We start from the raw sequence: 21019 nt of genomic DNA on the forward strand, positions 1-21019 counted from the left end.
GATAACAGCGAGTCTCTAGTGTGGCCGGGGCTGGAGGTCTTACCCTAAGAGCGGTGGTCTGCTGTTTGAGGAGGCTTCCTTCCTTTAGGAATGGAGTTGATAAGGGTTTTGAAAGACTAATCCTAGACGTGTAGGGGAATTGTGGACCTGGAATGGTGCATAACGCTGGGAAGCATGTGGAGGTATTGTAGGGTAAACACAAAGTTTTTAAAAGTCAAATTGTCTCTGGTGTCACAAATGAGACTTTCCATCTTCCCTTTTCTTGGTGTAGTTCTTTTAGAAAACTTTCAATTGTAAATTTTTTCTCCCTCCCTTCAAGATGTATGTAACTCCTTTTAATAAAAGCTAAATAGGCCTCCTGCCAGTTTTACAACTCAGGAATGTCGTTCTTGAGGCCCTGGGAGCCATCTCTTTGAAATGTAAATGTCAGCGGAGATAGGGCCCTATCTTCTGGTCCCTAGGAATTTGACCTAGCCGGCTGGCTCCAAGTCGCTGTTTGTCAGAGAGATATGTGTTTTGTTTTTCCTTTGCCTAAAGGCAGATGGCTACACCAATAACCAGGTAAATTTGAGATGAACTGTGTAGCAAGTAGTGCTGTCCAGTTCTCTTGAAGGCAAGTTATCATGTCTTAAGAACATGTATGAAATGGGTTGTATCTGCCTGGCTATATAAAAGGATGAGGTTACTTTCTCCTAAATCAGTTTAGTGAATTGTTTGTGATACACTTCACTGTCTGTTTTAATGCTTACTCGATAATAAAACCAGTTCATTCTTTTCTACCTTTGTGGAGAGAATTCATTGAGTTGGCACGAGATTTTATTTTTAATTATTCCCCGACATCATGAACATGGCCTGTTATGTTTGAAGTGACCACCTTCTCCCCTTGCTAGCATCAACATTCCTCTGTAGTGAAATGGGAACATCAGAAAAAGGGTATTATGTGAGGGGATCTCAACATGCTTCTACTTGTATTTATTTGAGGGCTTTCTCCATCTGTAAGAAGAGAAAACAAATGTATGGCTTACTGGGCTGCCATATAACCCCCATTTCCCATCACCCCTCTTCTATTCAGATCTTCATTCAATGGCTAAGATTAAGACTGACAATACCATGCACTGATGAGAATGTGGAGCAACTGGAACTTTCATACGTTGCTTCTGGGAGTGTAAAATGTTACACCACTTTGAAAGCAGTTTGGCAGCTTCATATAAATTCAAACATAGATACATCATGCAGTCCAGCAATTTCACTCCTAGGTATTTACTCTAAAAAAAGGAAAAAACAGTGAAAACAAATATGTCTGATGGTGTGCTGGTAAATGTTTACCAACCAGCTCTCCAGGGGAATAAAGCTCTAATTTGTAGCGATTGCCAACTATGGTATAAATACTCCCATATTGGCTTATTTCAAGCTGTGTACTAATATAACATCACAGAACCAGAGTTGAGAAGAGATTGGCAAAATTGACTGTGGTGAGCCAGCCACAGCATACTACTGCAATATGTTCACACACACACACAAACTTGTGCTCAAATGTTCATATTGGCTTTCTTTTTTTAAAAAAAAAATTGTACATTAATTTGATTGTGCCAGGCCTTAGTTGCAGCACGTGAGTTCTTCTATCTTCGTTGTGGCAGGCGAGATCTTTAGTTGTAGCATTTGAACTCTCAGTTGCGGCATGTGGGATCTAATTCCCCAACCAGGGATGGAACCCGGGCCCCCTGCATTGGGAGCGTAGTCTTTGCCACTGGACCATCAGGAAAATTCCACATTAGCTTTCTTCATGATAGCAAAAAACTGGAAACATCTCAGAAGTCCAACAACTTAAGAACTGACAAACACAACAATGGGATCATAGAATACTATTTACCAAATGAAAGAGACAAACTACTTCATATGTCTATGAAGCTCATAAACATAAGGTTGAGTGAAAGAAGCCACAGACAAAAGAGAAATGCTGTTATTATTCTGTGTGTATGAAATTCTAAGCCAGGAAAAGTAATCTGTAGTGAAGGAAATCGAACTCCTTGTCTTGGGGAAGAATGATTGGAATGAGCATGAAGGAGCTTTTGGAGGTGATTGGGCTGTTCAGTATGCATTTGTCAAAACTCATTGAAATCTGTACTGGAAATGGGCATGTTTATTTATTATATTTTAGTTTTATTTTTGGCTTCATCAGGTCTTAGTTGCTGCACATGGGAACTTTGTTGGGGCATGCAGGCTCAGTAGTTGAGACACACAGAGTCCCTAGTTGTGGCTTGCAGGCTCAGTAGTTGTGGCCCTGTGGGCTTCGTTGACCCTCACATGTGGTGTCTTAGTTCCCTGACCAGGGACAGAACCCACATCTCCTGCATTGGAAGAGGGATTCTTAACCACTGGACCACCAGGGAATTCCCTGAAAATGGGCATATTTATTGTATGCAAAATATACCTTGATTTTAGAAAATTCACAGCAAAAAAAAAAAAAAGGCTTCAAACGTAATTCTAAACGTTTGATTTCTTATAAATTCTAATTGGTTAGAGGATTTTTTAAAAAAAATTCTCTATTATGAAATTGAATCCCTGGACCAGGCACCCCATTTCCCAGTGCAGGAGCCCTGGTGGCAACCTCAGCACCACATAGGGTCAGGAACAACTTCAGTTGGAGCTCAGTGAAGGGCTCCAAAATGCTTACCAAGAGAAAGAATAATTTCATGGATGGGGAGAATGTATTTTAAATTTAATTTCATCTAAATATTATTTACTTTGTTTAAAAACTTTAATTTCTAGGCAGTATTTGAACACAGATTTCTGACTCCATTGCTCAACGTTTACAAAAAGATGAGCAAAATTCCAGGGTAAGCTCACTGCACAGGTGCTGTGTAGGGAGGAGGAGGGGGGGAGGCTCACTCAAGGGTAATCCTTTCTCTCCAAAGAGTCGTAGGCTCACTGAAAACCCATCCCAAACTAAAACGACTTCAGTCATGTACCTCACATGTGACTGCGTATACATTTTGCTGAGCGACAATTCAAAATTTGCTAGGTGTCCCAAAGCCCTGACTTAGCGCCCTCAACTGTTGGCTCTTCTGAAGGGAGTCACTTTGAGCCCCAGGCCTCCGACAGGCAGCGAGATCAACTAATTGCAGTGGAGTGGAGGGCGGGCTTTGGGATGCCACGGGCCATTGATAGGCCCTACCTCACCGCCAGCGTTTAGGAGTGAAAAGAGAGAGAGGCCAGCCAGACCTAGGAGCCACTGACAGACCAGTAGTTAGGCATAAGAGGTGGGTTTGGGACGGTCCCAGCCAATGGGAGGTGGTGCTGGACTGAGACTTGCTACTAACCAGCAATTTAATGTTGCTTTTAAATGAGTGTCAATGCAATTGTAGTTGTTCCATCTACAGCAGAGTATGGAAATTTCCACTTCTGAACATTCCTTGAAGAGATTTTTTAAATGTACAACCTTGGGGGTCAGAGGTGTGGAAAATTTACAAGTGAACCGAAATGCTACTTGTAACATTAATATTCCTTATTACAATGTCCTACAAAATGCAATGGGTGGTAATTTTAATTTGCTATCTGTGAACCAAATTGATGGAAACCACACTATTAAACCAACAGACAGGGTTCTTAATTTTTTTAAGTTCTTTATATTATATATATATACTTCTGTGTTTTTGTAAAATCAAACGTGCAGTTTTATATATTTCCAATTTCCAAACGCAAGGATCAGATGAGTTTTTAAAAAGATAAATTATTTCTCAATAAAGCTGGGTAAAAAAATAAACCAAATAACAGCCTTGTAATTTAAGTTTACTCTGATAAGGAAATCCTTTGGTGGGTATGTTTATTTCTCAGAAATAAAGCAAAACTCAAATATGAAAACACTTAATAGTTGAGCAAAGGGATCAATATAAATCTACAAACTGATTAGTGGAGCCATCTTTGAGATGCCATAAACAGTGACACACACCTCTGACCCTCCATGGTAGCTCCCTCCGTAGGGACTGCAATTCAATATTGTCAGCAATTATTTTTTTATTTTAATCAATTAATTAAACAAACAAAAAGCAATTTCCCAAAAAGAAGTGGTCCTGAAATGTCTGCTTTTGGTTTTGATCAGAAATGCATTTGGTAAAAAAATTCTCAAGGTTAGCATATTTATTCCAAACATATGTACGCTGATCCACAGGCCCATCAAGGGTGAAAAAAAAGAGTTTAATATCTGTAGGTTTACCTCACAGTTACTCAATAAATTTTTATTCAATTTGTAAAACCTTTGTAAATTAGATTTCAGATAAATATGCTCCAAATAAATTTTCATTATTTCTGCATAAATGACCGACATGTGGTCTTTGCTATATCATTCTTGACATATGTATTATATTTAGTCATTTGTGTATATAAAAGGGGATGTCTTCCCTGGTGTCTCAGACTAAAGAATTCACCTGCAATGCAGAAGAGTTGAGTTCGATCCCTGGGTGGGGAAGATCCCCCTGGAGAAGGGAAAGGCTACCCATTCCAGTACTCTTTCCTGGGAAATCCTGTGGACCAAGAAGCCTGGCGGGCTACAACCCATAGGATCGCAAAACGTCAAACATGACTGAAACCATTTAGCGCACACGTGTATATAAAAATTCCTTATAGTTTTTGTGCTACCCATATAAATGTTATGTCATATCATGTGATATGAGAAAATCAATTCTGAAGTTACCCAGAATGCCTTAGGAGTTGACCTTTTGTCTAATCGGAGTGTGTATCTCCATGTCCTGGTAAGTAATAGTGTGACCTTGGATGAATTATTTCCTTTCTCTATGTCTCGGTTTCCTTATCTTTAATATATTTTTAAAAAGTACTTCCGTGATAGAGTTGTTGTAAAATTCTGTGAACTAATCTATATCAAACTATATCAAGTGCCTGGTGCATACTGGCTGTGCAGTAATTGTTAGCTATTCCTATTATCACTATCATCACTGCTGATATTAATAAAATATCAAAGCAAAGATCTTTGTCCCTTGGCAGAACTTGATGTATGATCCAAGTTCAAGGATTCTCACAGGATTACAATAGATTAAATATCTCCAAGAATCCAGTACGAAGGCTAGTTTCATTTCAGAAGGCTCATTCCCAGCACTGACAGATGTTTTAGCAATCCTGGTGGCCTGCAGTTACCCTGCTTAGCCAGTGCTATGGCCTTCAGAAGCTCTGCTCCTTTCTTTCCCTTTCCTTTCCTTTTCCCAGATACCCTATAAAGTTTCCTGTTATCCTAATTTTCTTGGAGTTTTTATCAAAATAAATATCAGATTTTGTTAAATATTTTTCTGCATTTATTTAGATTATTATGGTTTTCTTTTCTACTTTGTCATTGTGGTAATTGTGAATCACATTAATTGCTTTTCAAGTGTTAAACCAATTCTCCATTCTTGGGATAAATCCCACTTGGCCACAAGGTAATACGATTTTAACATATTATGGAATTCTATTTGCCAAAATTTTGTTTACAAATTTTGTGTCTGTATTACTGAGGGATATTAGTGTGTAGTTTTCTTTTCTGGTAATGTCATTGTCTGATTTTAATATGAGGATAATGCTGACCTTATAGGATGAGTTGGGAGGTATTGTCACCTCTTCAATTTTTTGGAAGAGTTATTTCCTCTTTAATATTTAGTCGATTCACCAGTAAAGTCATGGCCTGGAGATTTTCATTTTTCTATAGAAACATTTTTAACGACAGTTTCGATTTCTTTAAGGCTACTCAGGTTATCTTCTGGAATAAGCCTTGGTAGTTTATGGCTTTCAAGGAATTAACCCATTTCATCCATGTTGTCAAAGTTATTGCCATAAAATGGTTCATAATATTGCCTAATTATCTTTATTAATATCTGTAGAACCTGTAGTTATGTCACCTCTTTCATTCCTGATTTTTGTAAGTGGTGCCTTTTTTTTTCTCAGTCTATCTAGAGGTTTTTCAAGTTTATTGATCTCAAAAAGACAACTTTTGATTTCATTGTGTTTTTTTCCAATTTTTCAGTTTTCTGTTTCATTGAGTTCTCCTTTGATCTTTACAAATTTCTTCCTTCTGCTTACTTTGGGTTTAACTTGCTCCTCTTTTTCTAGTTGCTTAAGGTGGAAGCTAAGCTCATCGATTTGAGATCTTTCTTCTTTCCTAATATAGGTTATTTCCTCCTAAATACTGCTTTTGCAGTATCCCACAAATTCTAAGATTAAAAAAATGTTCCTCTTGATTTCTCTTTGATCCATGGGTTATTTAGAAGTGTATTATTTGGTTCCCAAATATTGGGGGATTTTCCAAGGATCTTTTAGTTACTGGTTTCTGCCTATTGGATCTGTCCATTTCTGAAAGAAAGGTGTTTTAAATCTCCAAACTGTGATAGTGGATTTAGAGGACACAGTAAGAAGATGGCCATCTGCAGCCAAAGAAAGAGGCCTCAGGAGAAATCAAACCTGCCAAACACCTTGATCGTGGATTTTCAACTCCTAGAACTGTGAGAAAATAAATTTATGTTGTTTAAGTCACTTAGTCTTTTTTTGTTATGGCAGCCTGAACAGAACAATACAGTTGTTGTTCACATCTACTGTATTCCTGTTAATTTTCTGCCTACTTGTTCTATCACCTTTTGAAAGAAACATATTGAAATTTCTATTTCTTCTTGCATTTCAATCAGTTTTTGCTTCATGTGTCTTGATCCACGGTTATTAGGTACATAAATGTTTAGGATTGTTATGTTCTCTTGATTGACTACTTTATCATTATGAAATGACCTTTTCTGTGATATAGTATTTGCTCTGGAATCTACATTGTGTGATATTTATATAGTCACTCCACTCGTGTTCACTAGTGTTAGAACAGTGCATCTGTCCCCACTCTTACTTTTAACCTATTTCTGTTTTTATATTTAAAGTGTGTTTCTTGATACAAATGAACTTACTTACAAAACAGAAGAGATTCACAGACTTAGAAAATGAACTTATGGTGGCCAAGGGGGAAGGGATAGTTAGGGACTTTGGGAAGGTCATGTACACACTGCTGTATTTAAAATGTATAACCAACAAAGACATACTGTATAATACATAGAACTCTGCCCAGTGTTATGTGCCAGTCTGGATGCGAGTGGGGTTTGGGAGAGAATGAATACATGTATATGTCTGTCTGAGTCCCTTCACTATTCACCTGAAATTGCCACAGCATTGTTAATTGGCTGTACCCCAATACAAATGTTTTGGTGTTAAAAAACAAAAATTTTTTAAAAAATAAAGTGTGTTTCTTGTAGGAAGCATATAGCAGTGTCTTGCCTTTTTATCCAGTCTGACAATCTGTGCCTTCTAATTTGGCTGTTTAGACCATTTATGTTCAGTGTGATTATTGACACGGTTAGGTTGGAGTCTATCCTCTTGCTAATCATTTTCTATTTGTCTCTTTTTCTTTGTGCCCTTTTATCTCTTTTTCTACCATCTATTGGATTGATAGTTTTATGATGATTCCATGTTATCTCCTTTGTGGACTTACCAGCTATAATTATTTATTATTTTAGTGGTTGCTTTAGGTTTCAGAGTAAACATATTTAACTTATCATAGTCTACATTCAAGTTACAATATACCACTTCATATAGAGTATAAGAACGTTACAACAGTATACTTCCATAACCTTACAACAGTACACTTCCATTTCTGCCCTCCTGAAATTTATACTATTGTTGTCATGCATTATATTTTTACAACTGTTATAAACCTCAGCATGTATTAAATTTTTGCTTAAACAGGCTGCTGCTGCTAAGTCACTTCAGTCGTGACTGACTCTGTGCGACCCCATAGACGGCAGCCCACCAGGCTCCCCCATCCCTGGGATTCTCCAGGCAAGAACACTGGAGTGGGTTGCCATTTCCTTCTCCAATGCATGAAAGTGAAACTGAAGTCGCTCAGTCGTGTCCGACTGTTCTCGACCCCATGGACTGCAGCCTACCAGGCTCCTCTGCCTGTGGGATTTTCCAGGCAAGAGTACTGGAGTGGGGTGCCATTGCTTTCTCCGGCTTAAACAGGCAGTTGTCTTTAAAAAAAATTATTTATGTATTTATTTTTGGCTGTGCTGGGGCTTTGCTGCTTCAAGGGCTTTTCTCTAGTTGTGGTGAGCAGGGACTACTCTTCATTAAAGTGTGTGGGCTTCTCACTGTGGTGGCTTCCCTTGTTGCAGAGTATGGGCTCTAGGGCGCAGGCTTCAGTAGTTGTGGTTCCCGGGCTCCAGAGCACAGGCTTAATAGCTGTGATGCAGGGGCTTAGTTGTTCTGCAGCATCTGGCATCTTCCCAGACCAGGGATTGAACCCATGTCTCCTGCATTGGCAGGCAGATTCTTTACCACTGAGCCACCCCCACCAGGGAAGCCCAGGCAATTGTCTTTTAAAGAGATTTGAATATGCAAAATCTTATATATTTATATATGTAGTTACATGTTCAGTGTTCATCATTCCTTTGTGTAGGTCCTGATTTCCATCTGACATCATTTGCCTTTTGCCTTAACGACATGCTTTTAACATTTCTCATACTACAGGTCTACTTACGATTAATTTTTTCTATATCTGAAGCACCTTTATTTCTCTTATTTTTAAAGTTAAGATTTTTAAAACTTAAAATTTAAGACAAATTATCTTGAGATAATTGTAGATTCACATGCAGTTGTAGGAAATAATAAAGAGAAGTCTGTGTGCCCTTTTTCCAAATTTCCCCCAATAGTAATATCTTGCAAAACTGTAGTACACTATCACAACCAGGAGATCTTTTCAACTCAAGGAGTCTGTTGGGCTTCATCTCTTTCTCTGATGGTTTGCTGGGCATGGAAGCTCTCTCAAGGCAGTAAGGTAGGGCAATCACAGGTCTCACCTTATGTTCCATATCTCATGGATCATTTTCCTTCATTGCCTGATAGCCAGTGTCTTAAAAACCCATTGTTTCATTTATTTTATCCATTTTCATGTATATTGTTTCATTTATTCTGGTTCTGTTAGATGGAAGGTTATATCTATTACCAGTTACTTCATCTTGGCTGGAATAAGAAGTGCCTGCTCCTTTTCCTAGTGGCTTCACGTAAACCCCTAAATTAAAATCTTGGAGCTTTCCCCAAAATAATGATATAAGTCCAGTTAAAGTCTCTTTAAAAGCTCTGTTTCCCTGAATTATTTTTTTCATGTTGACAGGAGAAGTTTTGCTACACACAGCATCTTTCCTCTTGAAAAGCCCTGTCTGTTATTCTTGGGTTTAATTCTAGGTTAGCAGTTAAATGCTTAATATAGAAATAGTCTAGGTATATAACATGCTTCAGCACAATAGTTCTGTTAATCAGCTCTTTTATAGGAAACATAAATACCTTTAGGCATAGAAAGAATATTCTCTGAGCCTTCTGAAAAAAATTTTACTATGCTGTAAAATTCCATTCTTAGCTTTAATATTTAAAGAGATTTTACCAATATACTTATTAGGAACAAGTATATCAAGTACATTCAGCTCCTTATTCATGGAAGAGAATGAAGGCATCTTCATCATATGTTAGGAAGTGAATGTTGTGTTGCCTCAAAATTCACATGTTGACGCTAATACCCAATGTGCTATATTTAAAGATGCAGCCTCTAAGGCAGTAATTACAGTTAAGTGAGATCATAAGGGGACTTCCCAAGTGGCACTGGTGGTAAAGAACCAGCCTGCCAATGCAGGAGAACTAAGAGACGTGGGTTCAATCCCTGGGTGGGTCAGGAAAATCCCTGGAGGAGGGTATGGCAACCCATTCCAGTATTCTTGCCTGGAGAATCCCATGAACAGAGGAGCATGGTGGGCTACAGTCCAAGGGTCAGGAAGAGTCAGACACGACTGAAGCAACTTAGCAAGCATGCATGAGGTCATAAGGATGGAACCCTGATCTGCTGGTTTAGTGTCCTTATAGGAAGAGACATCAGAAAGTGCTCATGAGCTTTCTCTCTCCCTCTATCTCTTCTGTCTCCCTCCTTCCTTCTCTTCCTATCTCTCTTCTTCTTACTCCCCTCCTCTTCACAAAGAAGAGGCCATGTGAGCACACAGTGAGATGGCACCTGCTTAAAAACAAAGAGAAGAGGTCTCAGAATGGAACTCACTTCACAGGCAGGTTGATCTTGGACTTCTAGCCTCCAGGACTGTGAGAAATAAATTTCTGTTGTTTAAGTCATCTAGTCTGTGGTATTTTGTTATGGCAACTCCAGAAGCTAAATACACCATATTTCTCATTCAAGGATAAGGATCTGGGAACATTTCTTTCCTCTAAATTGCACAACATTTTTGTCTCTGTTTCATGTTCTCAGCAAATGCGTGAGCAAAGATGATGTTAGCGAAGGGCATGAAAGGAAAATATTCAAAACATCTTCTTATCAGTGTTCCCTTGAGAAATCACTCAAAAATAACAATTCTTGGCATTCACAAATGCACACACATTTATAGATGATGCCAAATTTTCTAGTCTAAATGTTATTCTACCTCATGGGAAGCCTTTTTCAATGCAAAAGAGAAAAGTGATGTCTTAAGGCACTAATGTAGAGTGAGGTATCCTAAGTTGGAGTCAGTCTAGGCAGAGGCTGGCAAACATGAAGTTGGAACAAATGAGAAGAATCAGATCCCATTTCTTCCCTCTCTGGTCCTAAGTATGAGGAGGCCAAACTTCCCAGGGACTAAATGAGGGGGCCTAGATCTGCCTTTCCCAGCAGGGCCTAGCCTAGCTCTCTAAACCTGTGTCCACTTCTTTATTCCCAATCTTGCTCTTAATGCAATTTGCATCATAATATTAGGAGAATTCTAACAGATGCTAGAGACAGTGTCAAAGCTTCTAAGATGCCAAAGAAGGGTGAGTTTCTTTTACATTTTATTTTTTAAAATACTTAATTTATTTGGCTGCACCATATCTTGGTTGCTGCACTCAGGATCTTTAGTTGTGGCATGCAAACTCTTAGTTGTGGCATATCAGTCTAGTTCTCTGATGAAACCCAAGCCTCCTGCATTGAAAGTGTGGAGTCTTAACCAATGAACCAGCAGAGAGGTCCCCAAGGGTGAGTTTCTTTTAACCTTTTTTCTTTAAAATTTCAGGCTCCCATGAGAAATGGTACTTCTTAATTCTGAAGAGCAATATTGGCACTGTTAGGCCCTAGGACATTTAAGATCCTTCCTGTAACCCATCAGCTTCCCTGATGGCTCAGGGTAAAGAATTTGCCTGCAATGCAAGAGACCCAAGTTCAATCCGTGGGTCGGGAAGATCCCCTGGAGGAAGAAATGGCAACCCACTTCAGTATTCTTGCCTGGAGAATCCCATGGACAGAGGAGCCTAGCGGGCAGCAGTCCATGGTCTCAAAGAGTTGGACACGACTGAGCAATTAACACACTTTGTAACCCATCAACACCTGATCCTTTGTTGTCACTATCTAACTCCCTCTGTATCTCTCTCTTTCTTATTTACTTCATGCAGGTTATTTTCTGTCTTAAAGTTTTTAAGGCTCTTAAAACCATCAATTGCTAAACCTAGCAATCTCTACTATACCAAGTGTTCCTAAGGTGCAGGCCCTCTAGTAAGTAAGTCATTAAGTCAAGTCGCTCAGTCGTGTCCGACTCTTTGCGACCCCATGGACTATAGCCCACCAGGCTTCTCCGTCCATGGGATTTTCCAGGCAAGAATACTGGAGTGGGTTGCCATTTTATTCTCCAGGAGATCTTCCTGACCCAGGGATTGAATTTCAACAAAGACTTAAGCATTTATATTGCACAAAAAAACGTCTATTTCAAAAAGATGCAGAAGGGACATATAAATTAGAGGTTTGGGATTAACAGATACACACTACTATATGTAAAACAGATAAACAAGAGACCAACTGTATAGCACAGGGAAATATATTCTATTAATATATCTTGTAATAATCTATAATAGAAAAGAATCTGAAAAAGAATATATATGATATATATAACTGAATATATATTAATATATAACTGAATAATTTATAGCAAAAATAAACAAGTGGGATCTGATTAAACTTAAAAGCTTTTGCACAACAAAATAAACTATAAACAAGGTGAAGAGATAACCCTCAGAATGGGAGAAAATAATAGCAAATGAAAAAACTGACAAAGAATTAATTTCCAAAATTTACAAACAGCTCATATAACTCAATAACAGAAAAACAACCCAATCAAAAAATGGACAAAGACCTAAAAGGACATTTCTCCAAGAAAGACATACAGATGGCTAATAAACACATGAAAAGATGCTCAACATCGTTCATTATTAGGGAAATGCACATCAAAACTACAATGAGATACCACCTCACACCAGTCAGAATGGGCATCATCAAAAAAATCTCCAAACTAAATTCTGGAGAGGATGTGGAGAAAAGGGAACCCTCTTGCACTGTTGGTGGTAATGTAAATTGCTAACAGCCACTATGGAAGACAGTATGGAGATTCCTCTAAAAACTAGGAATGAAACTACCATATAACTCAGCAATCCCACTACTAGGCATATACCCAGAGGAAACTAAAATTCTAAAAGACAAATGTAGCCCAATGCTCATTGCAGCACTATTTACAATAGCTAGGACATGGAAGCAACCGAGATGTCCATTGACAGAGGAACAGATAAAGAAGTTGTGGTATATACATACATACAATGGAATAATACTCAGCCGTAAAAAGGAATGCAATTAAGTCAGTTCTACTGAGGTGAGTGAACCTAGAGCCCATTATACAGAGTGAAGTAAGTCAGAAAGAGAAAAACAAATATCGTGTATTAACACATATATATGGAATCTAGAAAGATGGTACTGATGAACCTACTTGCAGGGCAGCAATGGAGACACGGACATAAAGAACAGACGTAAGGACAAGTCTAGGGGAGTGGAAGAAGAGGGTGGGACGAATGGAGAGAGCAACATGGAAGCATATACACTGTGCTGTGAGCTGTGCTTAGTTGCTCAGTCGTGTTTGACTCTTTGCAACCCCATGGACTGTAGCCTGCCAGGCTCCTCTGTCCATGGGGATTCTCCAGGCAAGAATACTGGTGTGGGCTGCCATGCCCTCCTCCAGGAGCGTATACACTACCATGCGTAAAATAACCAATGGGAATTTTTCGTGTGACTCAGGGAACTCAAACCAAGGCTCTGTAACAACCTAGAGGGGTAAGATGGGGAGGGAGGAGGAGGGAGGGAGGTTCAAGAGGGAGCAGGCATATGTATACGTATGGCTGATTCATGTTGATGTATGGCAGAAACCAACACAATATTGTAAATAAATTATCCTTCAAGTAAAAATAAATAATTTTTTTTAAAATAAAAAATAATATATAGCTGAATATATATTAATATAAAACTGAACATATATATATATATATAACTGAATCACTTTGCTGTATACCTGAAATTAGCATAAAATTGTAAAAAGTTGCAAATTTTTACTCTGAGTTTAAATGTTTCTGTTCAGATTAATCTTGAAATTTATGTCACACTAAAATATAAGAAACAAAAAGGGCTAAGATGGTAAAAACCATTTCACTTTCAATATGAAGTTTTAATTCAGATAAAATTCTTGTATTTCTAGAGCATCAGGTTTTTTTTTCTTTTTCTTTCTTTCTTTTTTTACAATTAATGGGAAGATTTTCAGGTTTCATCCAAAAATATGAATACCTTAGCATTAGTAAAACTAGTTGAAAACTAAGCTGAGTTAAATGATTTTTTCCATTTATGTCTTCAAAATACACACATTTCACAATAGGCTGAAGCTTTGCAACTTGAGGTGTATTCTAGAATATAGCTATGTTATATACACAAGTTTGTTGAAACCATATCCCTTGAAGCCATAGACTCATCCATCTGATCTGGTAGTTGCAATGTTTGTCATTTCTTTTAAAACCTGACAGCATGCAAGATAAGAAGTTGATGTTGCAGGTGTGGCTCTCTAACAAGCAGTCCCAACCCACGATGGAGTTTAATGTTCAGATGTTTTATACTAGAATGTTCTTGTTATTGGTACATGTGTAGGGGAAGCAGAGAGGCCAGACTGGACAGAGGGACAAGTCTAGCTGTTCCTAAGATAGCTTTCATGATCATCCAGGACCTTTGATCATGTGGGACCTTTGATCTTTGTTTCGGTTCAAGATCTTTTTTTTTTTAATCTGCTTATTTTTTAATTGAAGAATAATTGCTTTACAGAATTTTGTTGCTTTCTGTCAAACCTCAACATGAATTAGCCATAGGTATGTATATATCCCCTCCCTTTTGACCCTCCTTCCCATCTCCCTCCCCATCCCACCCTTCTAGGTTGATACAGAGCCCCTGTTTGAGTTTCTTGAGCCATGCAGCAAATTCCCAGTTGGCTATCTATTTTACATATGGTAATGTAAGTTTCCATGTTACTCTCTCCATACATCTCACCTGGTAGCATGCAAACTCTTAGTTGTGGCAAGTGGGATCTAGTTCCCTGACCAGGGATTGAACCTCAGCCCCTGCATTGGGAGCACTGAGTCTTAGCCACTGGACCACAAGGAATTTCTTAGGTGGGTTGATTTTAACTGACACCTAGAACAGCAAGTTATTCTAATTGAGCATTCCCAGAGCAAGGAGAGTGAGCTAGCATTTGTTCAGGAAGGCCTCACTCTGGAAGGCTACTACTGGTTATTTATAGTCTCTCTGATTAACATTTGAGGCTTTACTAATTTGCATAATGAATATTTAAAATGTCTTTTCATTTGCAAAACAAGTGCTTGTTATTAGCTTGTGGATGTTAGAAATAGGGTTTCAATGGTCAAATTACTGGGGTTCAGGAAATGTACACCAGTTGAACTATTTAGGGAAATCCTTACACTTGCATGGATTAAACTGCTGCAGCCAGCCTATGGCACTTTATGCTTATGAATGACTGACAGAGATGTGTTTATATCTCTGTGTCATGGGGAGTATATATCCATAAAGTCATTAGATAAAGGTACAGTTTTTACAGTTCCATCAAACTTTAAAATGTTTGACAATATCTTGAGTGGGTAGTGGCATTGTATTATGGTTTTAATTGACAACGTCCCTGCTGCTGCTGCTGCTGCTAAGTCACTTCAGTCGTGTCCGACTCTGTGTGACCCCATAGACGGCAGCCCACCAGGCTCCCCCATCCCTGGGATTCTCCAGGCAAGAACACTGGAGTGGGTTGCCATTTCCTTCTCCAATGCATGAAAGTGAAAAGTGAAAGTGAAGTCTCTCAGTCAGTAAAATAGAGCACTTTTTCACAGTTTATATGCCATGTCATCTGAAGTTCCTAGTTATGAGTTGCCTGTATGCCCCCTTATTGTTGGGTCACCCATTTTTATATTGATTTGCAAAAACTCTTTTCACCTTTTCATAGCTATGTTGCAAATATTTTCTCCCATACTGTGGGTTATCTCTTTAATTACAGTATAATTTGATGAACAAATCTCTTAATTTAATAGAGTAAAATAAATCACACATTTAAGATTTGTGATTTGGAGTTTTCATTTAAAAAGAAATTCCTTGCCACCAGCTCATGAAGATATTCCCCTATCTTATCTATTAAAGGATTTATAGTTCTGCCTTTCTTATTCAGATCTATAATGCCCTGATAGTTGATGCTTAGTGGACAGTGTGAAAGAGGGAACCAATTTCAGCCTTTTTCCATATAGATACACAGTTGGCCCAGAGCCACTTATTGAAAAGGCCTACCTTCCCCATTGCTCTGTAATAACACCTTGATCATAGGTTAAGGGTCTCTACTGGACACACTTTTATACTTTCCATTCAACTTCATTTATTTGCTTGCCTGCTATGTCACTTCAACTGTGTCCAACTCTTTGTGACCCCATGGACTGTAGCCCACCAGGCTCCTATGACCATGGGATTTTCCAGGCAAGAATACCAGAGTGAGTTTCCATTTCCTTCGCCAGGGGATCTTCCCAACCCAGGGATTGAACCCACATCCCTTACTATCCTGCATTGGCAGACAGGTTCTTTACCACTAGCGCCACCTGGGTTAGTATTTGCTTGCCTATCCTTATAACTATTAACATTGCCCTAATTTGTCAATATTCTGAAATCTGGTGGAACAAGTTTTCCAAACTTGCTTTTCTTCAGAAAGATCATCTACACAATTTAAGGCCAGCTCTATCAGATCTTAAAGCAAAAATGAAGATACAGGCCACATACTCTCTATATATGTATAACACACACACATATATATACACACACATATCAACAATGTATATGTATATATATATGCTGGTAAGTCGCTTCAGTAATATCCGACTCTGCCCCATAGACGGCAGCCCACCAGGCTCCCCCACCCCTGGGATTCTCCAGGCAAGAACACTGGAGTGGGTAGCCATTTCCTTCTCCAATGCATGAAAGTGAAAAGTGAAAGTGAAGTCGCTCAGTCGTGTCCAACTCTTAGCGACCCCATGGACTGCAGCCCACCAGGCTCCTCCATCCATGGGATTTTCCAGGCAAGAGTGCTGGAGTGGGGTGCCATTGCCTTCTCCGATATGTGTGTGTGTGTATATATATATATACATATTTAAAAGATATAAATCTAACTAAAAATTTAACAAAACGTGTTGTCTCTTTCCAGTCTTGACAAACTTCATACTGACCAATGACAGGTTTTTTCATACTTTAAAAAATTAGTTTTAAATTTACAGAATAGGGGACTTCCTTGGGCTGCTCCCTTTACCCACTAGTGGTAAAGAATCTGCCTGCCAATGCAGGAGATTCAAGAGATGCAGGTTTGATCCCTGGGATGGGAAGGTCTCCTGGAGAATGAAATGGCAACCCATTCCACTATTCTTGCCTGGAGAATTCCATGGACAGAGGAGCCTGGCAGGCTAAAGTCCATGGGGTCCCAAGGAGTCGGACATGACTAAGGAAGTGAGCACTGCTACTAGTGGTTCAGTCTAAGAATCCACATTCCAATGCAGGGGACGTGGGTTGGATCCCTGGTCAGGGAACTAAGATCCCACATGCCATGGGGCAACTAAGCCCAAGTGCCACAACTACAGAGCCCACATGCTACAACTAAGATCCAATGCAGCCATAAATAACATATTTTTAAAAAATAAATTTACAAAAAAATTGAGCATGGAGTTTCATAGAGCCCTGTCTCCCACATCTCTCCTGCCACCGATACAAGTTTCCTCTCTTATTAACATCTTGAATTAATATGGTATATCTGTTACAAGGAATAAATCTTTATTGATACAAAATTATAATTAAAACTCATAGTTTACATTAAGGTTCACTCTTTGTATTATACAGTTTTATGCATTTTTGCAAATGCAAAATGATATGTATCTAGCATTACTATATCATACTGGAAAATTTCACCACTCTAAAAAATCCCCATGTGTCACCTATTTATCCCTTTCCTCTCTTATACTGAACCCTAGGCAACCACTGATCTTATATTGTCTTTATTGTAGTTTTGCTTTTTTCAAAATATCACATACTGGGAACCATACAGTATGTAGCCTTTCAGATTGGATTCTTTCACTTGGCAAAATGTGTTTAAAATTCATCTGTATCTTTCATGGCTTAATAGTTCAGTTCTTCTTATCACTGAATTATATTCTATTATATGGATGTACTATGGTTTGTTTGACTGTTCACCTATAGAAGGACAGTTTGATTCCTTCGGTGTTAGTCGCTCAGTCATGTCTGACTCTTTGTGACCCCATGGACTGTGGCCCACCAGGTTCCTCTGTCCATGGAATTTTCCAGGCAAGAATATTGGAGTGGGTAGCCATTCCCTTCTCCAGAGGATCTTTCCAACCCAGGCATTGAACCTGGGTCTTCTGCATTGCAGGCAGATTCTTTACCATCTGAGCCTGATTCCATTTAGTTTTGGGCAATTATGAATACCAATTTTTTTTAAAAAAATTTTGTTCCAGTTTTATTGAGATAAAATTGACATACAGCACTGTATAAATTTAAGGTGTATGGCATAATTATTTGACTCACGTACATCATGAAATGATTACCACAGTAAGCTTAGCAAACATCCATTATCTCATATAGTTTAAAGAAATAGAATTCTTTACTTATGATGAGAACTCCTAGGATTTACTATCTTAACAACTTTCATATATAACATACAAGTGTTAAGTATGTTTCTCATATGGTACATTTCATCCCTAGTACTTATTTATAACTGGAAGTTTGTACCTTTTGACAGCCTTCATCCAATTCCCCCTCCTCCCACCCTGTCTCTGGTAACATTTCTGATCTCTTTCTCCATGAGTTTGCTTTTGAAGTATAATTGACCTACAACACTATGTTAGTTCCTGTTATTATACACAACATAGTGATTGTATATTGCTATACATTTCAAAATTATCATCACAATAAGTCTAATTACTGTCTGTCACCATTCAAAAATATTACATAATTATTATATTCTCCACACTGTACATTTCATGCCATGACTCACTTATTTTGCACCTAGAACTCTGTACCTCTTAATCTCTCTCACCTATACTAAAAATGATTTTTAAAAATCCACGTGCAGGTTTTTTGTGTGGACATAAGTTTTCAACTGACTTGGATAGTATGGTAAAACTATGTTTACCTTTGTAAGAAACTGCCAAACTGTCTTCCAAAGTGACACATTTTGCATTCCCACTAGCAGTAAATGAGGATTCCTGTTTTTCTGCATCCTCACCAGTATTTGATATTGTCAGTTTCTGGATTTTAGCCATTTTAACAAGGACATAGTGGTATCTCACTATTGATTTAATTTGCAATTCTCAAATGACTTACTATGTTAAGTATCTTTTCATATGCTTATCATTTGTGTATTTTCTTCATTCTTTCTTATGCTCAGATATTTTGCCCATCTTTATTTTTTGATTTATTTTTATTTAACATATTTTTTAATTGGAGGAAAACTGCTTTACAATGTTGTGTTGGTTTCTGCTGTACAATAACACGAATCAGTCATAACCGTATATATATCTCCTTCTTCTTGAACCTCTCTCCCACTCCATCCCACCACTTTAGGTCATCACAGAGCACCAGGCTGGCCTCCCTGTGTTATACAGCAACTTCTCACTAGCTATCCACTTTACACAGATAGTGTGTGTGTGTATATATATATATATCAATGCTACCTTTTCAATTCATCCTACTCTCTCCCTCCCCTACTGTGTCCACAAGTCCATTCTCTACATCTGTATCTCTATTCCTTGCCCGCAAATAGGTTCATCAGTACCATTTTCTAGATTCCATATATATGCGTTAATATACTATATTTGTTTCTATCTTTCTGACTTCACTGTGTATAACAGGCTCTTGGTTCATCCACCTCATAGAACTGACTCAAATCCGTTCTTTTTATGGCTGAGTAATATCCCATTGTACATATGCACCACATCTTCTTTATCCATTCATCTGTTGATGGACATCTAGGTTACTCCCACACATAGTAACGGTAAATAGTGCTTCAGTGAACACTGGGGTACATGTGTCTTTTAGAATTATGGTTTTCCCAGGGTATGTGCCCATTAGTGGGATGGATGGGTCATATGGTAGGTTCCCCAATGGCTCAGCAGTAAAGAATCTTCCTGCAGTGCAGGAGATGTAGGAGACTCAGGTTCAATCCCAGGGTGGGAAAGATTCCCTGGAGGAGGAAAGGGCAACCCACTCCAGTATTCACGCCTGGAAAGTCCCATGGACAGAGGAGCCTGGTGGGCTGCAGTCCACAGGGTTGCAAAGAGTCGGACACGACTCAGTGGCTGAGCATGCACACACGCATAGCAGATTTAGTCTCAGTTTTTAAAGAAATCTCCATTTCATTCTCCATAATGGCGGTATCAGTTTACATTCCCACCAACAGTGAGGAGGGTACCCTTTTCTCCACATTCTCTCCAGTATTTATTGTTTGTAGATTTTTTTGATGATGGCCACTCTGACTGGTGTGAGGTGATACCTCATTGTAGTTCTGATTTGCATCTCGAATAATGAGCAATGTTGAGCATCTTTTCATGTGTTTATTGGCCATCTGTATGTCTTCTTTGTAGAACTATCTGTTTAGGTCCTCTGTCCATTTTTTGATTGGATTATTTTTCCGATACTGAGCTATATGATCTGCTTATATATTTTGGAGATTGTCAGTTGCTTCATTTGCAATTATTTTCTCCCAATCTGATGGCTGTCTTTTAATCTTCTTTATAGTTTCCTTTGTTGTGCAAAAACTTTTCAATTTAAAGGTATCATTTGTTTATTTTTGTTTCTATTTCCATTACACTAGGAGGTGGATCAGAGAGAATCTTGCTGCAATTTATGTCTAAGAGAATACTGCCTGTGTTTTCGTCTAAGAGCTTAATAGTTTTTCTGGCTTTACATTTAGATCTTTAATTAATTTTGAGTTTATTTTTTGTGTACGGTGTTAGGAAGTTTCTAATTTCATACTTTTGCAGGAAGCTGTCCAGTTTTTCCAGCACTACTTATTGAAGAGGCTGTCTTTTTTCAATTGTATAGTCTCGTCTCCTTTGTCAAATATAAGGTACCCATGCTTCCCTTGTAGCTCAGTCGGTAAAGAATTTGCCTGCAGTGCAGGAGACCCGTGTTCGATCCCTGGGTTGGGAAGATCCCCTGGAGAAGGAATGGCAACCCATTCCAGTATCCTTGCCTGGAAAATCTCATGGACAGAGGAACCTGGTGGATTGCAGTCCATGGGGTCTTAAAAAGAGTCGGGCACAACTGAGCGACTAACACACACACATATGTGTGTGAGTTTATCTCTGGACTTTCTATCTTGTTCCATTGGTCTATATTTCTGTTTTTGTGCCAGTACCATACTGTCTAGATGACTGTAGCTTTGAAGTATAATCTAAAGCCAAGACTATTGATTCCTCCAGCTCCATTTTTCTTTCTCAAGATTGCTTTGGCTATTTGGGGTCTTTTGTGTTGCCATATAAATTGTGAAAATTTTTGTTCTATTTCTGTGAAAAATGTCATTGGTAATTTGATAGATATTGCATTGAT

General features: G+C 38.5%; 1 protein-coding gene across 1 annotated transcript in view; it reads right to left on the reverse strand.

Annotated features, from left to right (window-relative positions):
- Window positions 1-21019, reverse strand: part of ZNF81 (zinc finger protein 81) — a 746478-nt gene that overhangs the window by 554925 nt on the left and 170534 nt on the right. The gene's annotated exons all lie outside the window — the stretch shown is intronic.

The sequence above is a fragment of the Ovis aries genome, chromosome X (assembly GCF_016772045.2).
Source record: "Ovis aries strain OAR_USU_Benz2616 breed Rambouillet chromosome X, ARS-UI_Ramb_v3.0, whole genome shotgun sequence".
In the NCBI taxonomy this organism is placed as follows: Eukaryota; Metazoa; Chordata; class Mammalia; order Artiodactyla; family Bovidae; genus Ovis; species Ovis aries.